Genomic DNA, 10,553 nt, shown 5'->3' on the forward strand with positions numbered 1-10,553 from the left:
ATTTTGGATTCATTTTGGAGAGAGAGAAAAGGCAGGAGAGAGAAAGAGAAGGAAAGAGAAGAGGAAGCTTGGTTTTGGAGCCCGTGGAGCGCTTTTCGTCCGACGACGCTGTTAGAAGATTTGTTTGTCTCGCTGTAAGGACTCCGAACCCTATTTCTGTTTTCGAAGATTTTGTATTTTGATCGAGTTGTGCACTGTTTTGTGTTTTTGTAGTCGAACTTTTGACCTGATTTTGTATTGACACGACTTTCACCGCACAACTTTTAGTATGTTATAGATATGAATATTGTACACGATTTGACTATTTTCTACGATGATTTTATCGGTCGGAATTGATTCTACGCGATTTTAATTGAATAGAAAATTATCAGGACTTGATTTGATTTGGATTCTATAGATTGATAGTCTTGCATTGATGCCGTGGTTATTCTGTTGTAATTTGGAGAAATTCAGAATTTGTCTTTTTGCAGGATTTTTGTGTAAATTCGATAGACTACTGTTACTCTGCCCGATTTTTTTTGTATGATTCCTGATTTGACTGAAATTGATAGATTGAATCGATATGCCTATGATTATTGATATGATTGCTCTAATATTGATTATTGATTGCTTATTGATACTGAAACACGTATAACCTGGTTGAACATTGGTTGGAGATGATACCTGTACAGGATGGTGGGCCGACGGGCTTTCCTTTAAATCATAGATCATGGATCATGGATATAACGATGGGAGTCATAAGGAGATTATATGCCGACGGGCGGCCGACGGGCAATAGAGTGACGACTCTTTTCATAGAACCAATGTATTGATATCTACAACAGCAATATGAATTCTACAACAGCAACATGACCATTGATTATACATTGTTCAGTATTATCGTATTGATTGCATGTTTAATGTATTGATTTACGGATTTTACGGATTTGATCGGGTTTACTGTATCGTACGATTTCACTGATTTCATCGATTGACTACTGAACATTGATACTACTGAGCATTGATATGGACATTGATAGATATAGATACTGTATTGATAGCATGAACATGGACATCGTACTACTGCCTACTGTTTCTGTACCGTATTGACTGTCGTATAGATTCATTGTTCCGTATTGCTTTTCTCGACTGATTTCATTGATTTGACCGTATTGATTTGATTGACGGATATTGATTGATTGAATTGAAATGATTGATTTGCCTGCCGCTGCATTGACTGGTTTTATTGACTATTGATTTTCGGATTTCATCGACTACTGATTTGTTTCGTACTGCATAGACTCATTGACCATTGACTGATTCAGATTGATAGATTGACATGCATATTGATAGCATCGCCGTGCTTTGATTTCAGTTGTAGGTATTAGGTGACCTGCTGGGCTTTGTAAAGCTCATTATATGTGGTTGATATTTTCAGGTCAGGGCTCGGGAGCAGGAGATAGGAATTGATCCAGATCTTCAGGTTTTTGTCTTTTGATCGATAGATGATTCTTTTGTACTCAGGACAAGATAGATTTCTCTACTTGTATTGATAGTTTAGTTCCTGAGTATTGTATATGATGTTTTGAGATATGAATCGACTTGAATATTGATGTTTAAATTTTATAGATGTTTGATAGATTGCTTACTGAAGGTTTATAGATAACTCTGGTAAATTGTTTGGGAATTGATTGACATTCTTTCCAAGTTAGATCTCGGGGCATCACAAAAGGCTCCATCACAACTGTTTGGATATAACCCAAGCCCTCATAGCCAACCCAAACTTGACAAGGAAAAACTTTGGTAACATCTAATTCCAGCAAGACACGTGCAACCGACGACCGCCTACCGGAGGAGGTAGCATGATCAATTTTTAGAGTCTACCAAACATGTAACCAAGTCCATAAAGAATCCTAGGGGCAAATAGATGCGGTCTCATATTAGGGAAAAAACCCAAATAGGGATAATGGGTGATTCAATTTCAACATCAAAGGTAGGAGACCACTTGAAGAGTTTCATGAAATAATTGTTCACAAAGTATGAGCGGTGAGAAAAAACACGGCAATAGTCCAAATCATTCACAAGCTTGACGAGAACATGCTTAGGGTTAAGGACAGTGATCGAGAATTCACCGTTGAGCTTGAGGTTAAAGAAGAATTTGCGAATAGCCTCAAGTGAAGGCCTACGAGAGGGAAATTTACCCAATAACCCAAACTCAAAGGGAGCGACAAGTGCCAAAACTTCCTCATCGGAAATCCAAAGTGACGACATCCCACGAAAAGAGGAAATTTTGTGGTATGGAAAATTAGAGACAGAAGATGAAGAATAACCCACTAAAGCCTCACGAAAAGACCAAGATGGGGGATTGCCTACCAAGAAGCCGAGATCCCGAAGACGTTTGTCCTCCATTGAAAAGCAAAAGGCCACAAAAAACAACGAAAACCACAAGAGATTAGGGCACGAAACTTCCCATAGGAGCTCGAAGAGCAAGGACGCATCGACGAAGAGAGGAGTGGCATCTAGAAACCCTAACAGAGCACATTATCGTGAAAAGTTAATGATCGTTTTAATTGTACATATGATTAATTTCTTCATTTAATGCACCTATCTTTCTAGTTTAGGGTTTCCTCAATGATGCTATCAACAGAGTCAAATATGGTGGAGGATTTCGCTTCATATGCAAAGACTTATCAGCCTAAGCTATGAACACTCCTGTGCATTTCTTCCAATATTTGGGTCCATAAATTAACGTTTGATTATTGAATTGATTCAAAAGAGGACTCCTCTCCCGTAGAAGTTTGGCAATGTGCTTCCCAAAGTCACATGTAATCTTCTATAACATATAAAGTAGGGTTAATAATTATTATACACATAATATTTTTTTAGAATATATATACATATTTAAGCTTTTTGTGATTTAAGATCAAGATGGAGTAGCTCCAATGGCAGATAAGATTAGAGAGAGCCATCTTAGATGATTTGGATACATAAAATATCAACTTTTTGACGACCTAGTTAGGAGAGTAGATGTATTATATTTGGTCAATTTTAAGACAGATAGAGGTAGACCTAAAAAGACTTTGTTATGAAATATTATAAATGACCTTTTATTTTGGATTTAAATGAGAATTTGACTCTTAATATGACACAATGGAGAAAAATGATTTATATAGTGGACTATATATATATATATATATATTGATTTTATTTTGAGCGCATAAATAAATATAAAAATTTAAGTGTTAAATATACTTACATAAAAAACTTTGGAGGGATTTGCATAAATGCCAAGAAACTCTTATGTATTTATATATTGGACACTTGGATATTTACGTTTTAAATAATATTCTAATACTTAAATCACATTAAAAAAATTCACTAATATTATTTTTTATTGTGAAAATATCTTTTTATGCATCACTTTTAAGAAAAAAATTGACTTCATATGCCTCATAATACTCATAATTGAAGAAATATATTAGTTGTTCATTTTTTTGGAGAAATATGCCAAAATATTATTTTGGATCAAAATAACCAATATTTGGACCACATACTACTTATTTTCAGTATGTCTCAAATGACATTGGTTTGAATAAGGCTAGAGCCACGAGCCACACTCGAACAAGAATCAAACTTGGTTTAATCAAGATAAGAATATGTATGAATAATATTCAAACATGATTCAAACATCATTTTATCATAATCATCTTCAAATCATAATTGAAACATCTTACAAAATAATCGAATATCTTCAAATACTGATCGAATCTTTTAAGAACCATATTTGAATATTGCTTAAACATTGCTTGAAAGTCCGAACAATGTTTGAAGGCGTTTCAAAGAGGGTTTGATCATAGTTCAAAAATAGTCTGATCATGTTTTAATGCCACTTCAATCATGATTTGAAGATACACAATCATGTTCGAAGATGTATCAATAATGTTTTGAAGATAGTTCGATCATGTTTTGAAGATATTTTAATCATGTTTCAATTATGCTTAATCAACATTACAAGATGGCTTAATTCAATTAGAAATTGGCTCAATCAAATTTCTAATAACTTTCTAGCAGGTATTATGATGTCCAATGGTAATTAGGTTTAAGATTTATAGCGCTAATAATATATTCATACATAAATAACGGCACATATAACATCACTAACTTTGATAATATGACATACATAAAGTTTGTCGCTATTTGAACACACAAGCTTTGAGTTCACCAAATATATAGAATGTGCTAGCAAAAAAATGGAACAACTATTTGGTGAGGGTTGCGATCTTTATTGGTAAAAAATATGAATAATTTGATCCAAAAGAAAATTTTTAGTATATTTCTTCCAAAAAAAAAAAAAAAAACCAAAAAAAAAAAAAAAAAAAACCAATCAATAATATTTTAAGACATATAAAATAAAAATTTAAAATTTTAATGTGATTTATGAATGATTATAAATGAATATATATTTATATATCCACCCATAACATTTTCTGCGAACATACTGGAAAGGAAAGATCTTTCCTTCTGTTTCCTCGTTTCATAACATTTTTCCTCGTCTCCCGGCATTTCTCTCCCCTCGGTGCTTTAATTGTCAGGGGTAAAGCGTTTGATTCCGGCCATGAACGAGAAGGCCTCCGTCTCCAAGGAGCTCGACGCCAAACATAAGAAGGTATGCTTGTTTCTCTTCTTTTTGGATTCCAGTTGTCTTGATTGGCGACGAGATTTGTAGAAATTCGTTGAATTGAATTGGGTGGAAGGGTGATATTTTGCTTATAGGGCTCTTTAATTAATATATTGATTACTTGGTGTTGAACCGATGTGAATTAGGTCATTGGTTAGCAATCTTGCCTTTATGACGTTTCCTGCTTTTGATTGCTTGTCACACGCGTGTCTTTTATTGGTGAGATGAAGGCGTGATGTGTTTTATTGGTCAGATTGAAAAGGCTGCGGCTGTTTCTCTGCCAACGATACATTGACGTGATTTCATCTTCCGAGGGTTGATGGCTTGAAATTATTGAATTTGGCTGCAGCCGGTTGATTTTGAATAAGATTGTTAACCGTTGGATCTTAGTTTTTATTTGTTTTTCTGAATTTGATTGATAAAATTTTCTTAGCTAAAAGCGATCAATTTCTGTCCATTGTAAGATAACCTTGAAATAACAGATTCCGTGACTCTGGAACATCAATTGTTTAAATGGTGTCCTTGCTGTAATGTGATCTCCCTTTTATGCAATAGACCTTTTCAATTTTCCTTTTTTTGGAAGCAACACTTTGGCCATGTCTGGTGAAAAGAAAATGAAGTTACCGTAATGAATTCTAGTTATCTATGCTATAGTATTTAACAATTACTTTGAACATAGATTTTCAGTCATTTTTTATTTCCCTTTAAGTTAAACTCCTCAAATATAATTGTAAGTTTTTATGATGCTTTTCATTGTGCGATATAAATGAGAATGTTAGATGGATGTGTGGAAGAACTTGGAGGGATATAGGGAGAAAATATTATTCGAGGCCTCGAGGGATGGTGAGAGTAGCACTTACTTAGATTAGATATACTTAGGTCGTTGGTACATTTACAACTCATAGTAGAAGATAAATGAACGAGTGGAATGGATAACATTAATCATGAAAGATTAGGAAGGACACAAGGGTAGATCAAAGGTAGCATTTGTGCTGGTAAAAGCACAAAATATATTTTACACCATAAACATCATTCAATAGGAATTGATTGAGGTGAGGTTTTTGAAGTTGTCACCAGATAATTATAAATGAACTAATTGTGATGATTTAAACATTAAAAAACACTGAGCATTAGTGCATCATCAGCTTTATGTGAGCATGAGGGATATAAGTGTGGTAAATTTACTCCTCAATTATTACAAATTCTATTTGAGGAGTTTTTTAATCACTTGGACATTTGGTTGCATCATCTTGAATATCATCATATTTCCTCTTATGATAAATAACTCTCAAATGACTACTAAATGTGAAAACTTGGAAGATCCCTCTAAAGGTATGGAGGACATTCTTTGAAATTAATAGCTAAATTCATTAACTTTCCACATTTTTTAAGCTTTTTTAAAGGCACCTTTGGGTATGGACAATTATTGTTTTATAAAATTTACCTTTAAGTCTTCATGATATCCTCTTGTCACATTCCGCCTCACTTATATCTCCATTCTATATAATAGATCCAAGATATTTAAACCTATCACACTTATATATCAATTTATTTTTAATAATATTATTTGTTAATTATTGTTACCACACTTAGAAAAATTATATATCATATACTCAAAAATTTTCTACTAATTTTAATTCTTCCATGTTCTAAACATTTTCCCCATTATTCTATATTTTCTATTTTTTTAATGGATGTATCATTGATAAAAAACAATACCATGTGCGAAAAGCATACAAAGTTGATCCTTGATGTAATTGTAATGTAATTGGAAACTTTTTGGTCTCTCTTGAACTACTTCTAATATTAGTTTGGGCTTTATCATACATATATATTAGTTTTGTGTGGAATCTGATTGTGTCGATCAAACAGGTTGTACTGTTGACTCAAACCTCAATTTCGGCGGGTGAGCTCATCGGGGGGGGGAAGCATTGAGTGATGAAACAAACATTAACCACTAGGTCATGTCATAACTTTATAATCGGTGTGTTGTTAATCAATATATCTATCAATCAATTCAATGTTCTACCCATTGTAAACAGAAAAGCAAGACAAGATATTCAACTTTAATGTGTGTTTTGTCATTCATCCAAATTCATCATCTAGTGGTCATCAGGGTTATCATTTAACCTCCAATTTGTCCACCAATTGAATCATCAATTTTTATCTTACCGATCATTATTCATTTATCTTAAGTTTTTATATGTCTTTCAATAATCAATTTAATGAATATCACTCTATTTAACGTCGCGTGTTGATTCGATCAAATTGGTTATAGGCTACAAAATCAGGATATACTCTAATCTTTTATTTTAAAGGAAAGCTTGTTGCCCACCCCATGATAAGGGTATTATATTTTTAACAGATAACGTGTATTAATTATAAGTTGTTAATAGTCAGCATTTCTTGATTACGCCTCAATGTTTCACGATACTAATATTTATTTCAATCATTTACATCTCTCAATGCAATAGAAATACTTAATCTATTAAAAAAATATCATAATTTTATATTTAAATTTATTAATTAATGGAAGAGCAGATTACTAACTCTTTGTGATTCTTCTCTCTTTTTTCTTTCTCTGTATTCTTATATAATTAAAATTATTGATTCACGGCATAATTCCTATATTCCAAATTTGTATAATATTATAGGAGGATAGGAATTGTTTTTAACATTTTTTATGATGATTTTAAATTACAAAATTATTCTTTAAGAAACTACAGAAATAGTTATTTGTTGAAGGAATTTTTTAATAATTCTATAATTATTTGAACAAATAAAAAGTTTAAAAACTACTTATATAAATATTTATAATTAATTATAAAAATGTCAAGGGCTTGAATACCCTCGTAAACCGATATATGAACAAACTTGCTATTTCTTGAATGATTTTAAATTAGCAAAATTTTACTAAATTTAATTAAGAAATTTACTTTTCTCATATGTTTATTATTTTTAAAATTTAAAATCTAAAAAAAAAAAACACTAAGGAAAAATGTTCTCCTAATACTAATATTTTAATTCATTATTCAAAATAATAGAAATATATATATATATATATATTATTAATTTCAATATTATTGTTAGGTATTGTTTGGTAATAACGACGAATACCGGATCTATGAAGACCCAATACTGAGTTATACCGAGCAATACCGAGTAATACAAAAAATACTGAGTTTTTCTAGAAAAACTCGGATAGTTTTTGGTATTACTCGGTATTAGCTCGTATAACTCGGTATTTTAGTCTTCACATAATGATATTTTCTCGTTATTGTGGGTATTGCTCGAATATTTCTCGTTTTTGTGCGTGCGATCTTATGCCGGCCGAACGTAGCTCTACGTACGTTCACCGGATTAATAAAAGTTCCTTGCATACAAGGGAGCAAAATTTAAGGAATAATGCCTAAATGGAGTTAAGCCTGATTTGTGAGTGATTCGACTTGATAAATAGCTTGTGAGTCGAGCTTAATGGACTAACAAGTCAAATTTAAACTAGTCCTGACTCGACACACCTCGTGAACTAGCTTGTTTAAAAGTATTAATATAAATTAAAATATATACTTAAAATATAGTATGATGAGATATTAGTAGAAAGTCATTTAAATATTTAAAAATTATAATTCCACATTTATTAATTAATTAATTTTTATAACTTTTTAATAATTTTATTATATATTTACTTAAATTATAATCATTTTCTCACTTTCATGATAAATGAGCTCGTTAGCGAGTCAGCTCAAATTCGTAGGACAAAATTCAAGCTCGAACTCAAATAATAAATCAAGCTCAAACCATGAGTGACTCGATCTCAGCGCACGATCATATTAAATAATTTATTTTGTTATAAATAGAAGAATTATAGTTTTTTTAAGGGGATTTAGTAAAAAAAATTACATATATAACAAAAAAAAATTAATATTTCATGCCTATAACTTATAAACAAGTTTAATTTATTATCAAATATGTCACTTCTGTATTTCAGTCCTATCACCAATAATATTCTATAAATGTTAATATTTTATTTCTTGCATCTATTTTTAATCTATGGGCCATAGCCATAAAATATTAAAATTTTAGCGGTTAAAAATATAAATACTTTGATATAAAGTGATTTATATGTAAATCTCCCTATTATTTGATTTTTCATCTTATTAAAAATAATTTTCTTCGTGTTGCTGAACCCCGCGATTGCTCAACTGAACTCAAGATCCAATCCCAAGCTTCGATCGGCACTCAGAAAATTGTTCTGAAATGGCTTCTGTTCATTCAAGCCCTCTTCTTCTTCTCCTACTTCCTCATCCTTCTTTCTCCCATTTTCCACCACTTCGGCAACTCAGAAAGTCTCCCTCGCTCTCTATTACGAGGCCCCTTTGCCCATTCTGTTCCCGCGTTCATCGTCTTCTCCCTATCCAAGATCTTCTCCGACGGCCTCATCTCCATTGTCGATCTCCGTCTCGTTCCCTATGGAAACGCTATGATTGGGCCCAACTCCACTATCTCATGCCGGTACTTACTACATTTAAGATTTTCTTTTTAAATTTGAAAGCTGGTTACATTCTACGAAAAAGTATGCCCAAAGTTCAAATCCTAATCCCATTCTGTAAAGAAATTTCTCTCTTGCATCGGAAGAAACCTACCCATTGCCATTTCTCTTATTTATAGGAGCGTAGTAACTTTGTTCTTTCTTCACTTATTTTGCAGCATGGGCCGTCTGAATGCTTTCTGAACACTGTGGAAGCTTGTGCTATTTATTCCTGGCCGGACGTGGTAATGCATCATCTTACTATGATGAAATCCCTGTTACTAGCACACATCTTAGTATGAAGATTATAATAAGGTGAATCCTACATGTTGCAGCGATGGGTTTACAAATTTTTGTGGTAACTGTTAAGTTTTGTATTGTTCTGTTTATGTCTGTTTACTTTGGATATTTATATGGATAAAAAATTAGTTCCTCTGTATTTGATGCAGCAACGACATTTCAGTTTCATATATTGTGTTGAGAATTTAGTCCTCGCGAATAAGTACAATGATTGGGAATCTTGTTTCCAGAAGACTGGGCTAGATCCAAATCCTTTGGAACTGCTGCAACAGTGGACATGGGCAAGAGGTTCGTTTTGATTCAAGCAGGATTTTTTTTTTTTTTTTTCTACTCTTAAGGAAATATTAGAATTATTATTGTCACGTTGCATTATGCATTTCTTCTTTATTTTTAAACTAGTCAAAATTTGAAACAACTTTTGTTGGAAAGATAGGTATGGAAAATGACAACTTGATCTACTAGTGTAAAAATACAGTGAAGGATCTACCTCTGCCAATGCAACAAACATTGGGTCCATGGTGATGTGGATGACACAAGGAATCTATTTTGGCTCTTCACTAGATCAAGAAATATAAGAGACTATATAGTGATGAAAGGGAGGAAACTAGAATTAGCTCATCTTCTTTACATTCCTCTCACCACCCCCTTTATAGGACTATCCAACTTATAATTTTTGTATGGAGCTTTTTTAATTATGGTGAGGTTTGATTGATTTTGCATTTCTTTGAGGCTTAAAATTCAAACAAATAAATGATTTAATATCTTCTCTTCACATATAATGCTTTGTAAACACCTAATCAAATGAAATCACATCTATTGAATGATCGTCTTCAAGTCATCTAATCTTGATAGGGATGCTTTAGCAAATGGATTAAGGATTCTAATCATTGGATTGATTTTCTTAAGGCTTTAGATTGCAATTTGCGTGCCTCCTCTTCCTTCTAGCCCTCGGCCCTCTTGAGAGTTTTTTTTTTTTAAAGATAGGTTTAATTTATTTTCATTGTAAGACTTTTGGAGAAGTATATGCATACTTTAAACTTTATATATAATTCAATGCAATAAAATTCG

At 32.3% G+C, this 10,553-nt stretch overlaps 1 pseudogene; it reads left to right on the plus strand.

Annotated features, from left to right (window-relative positions):
• Window positions 1-4,594: 4,594 nt before the first annotated feature.
• The window catches only part of LOC110116612, a 13,560-nt pseudogene continuing 7,601 nt past the window's right edge, over window positions 4,595-10,553 (plus strand).

The sequence above is a fragment of the Dendrobium catenatum genome, unplaced genomic scaffold, assembly GCF_001605985.2.
Source record: "Dendrobium catenatum unplaced genomic scaffold, ASM160598v2 original_scaffold_86555, whole genome shotgun sequence".
NCBI lineage: Eukaryota > Viridiplantae > Streptophyta > Magnoliopsida > Asparagales > Orchidaceae > Dendrobium > Dendrobium catenatum.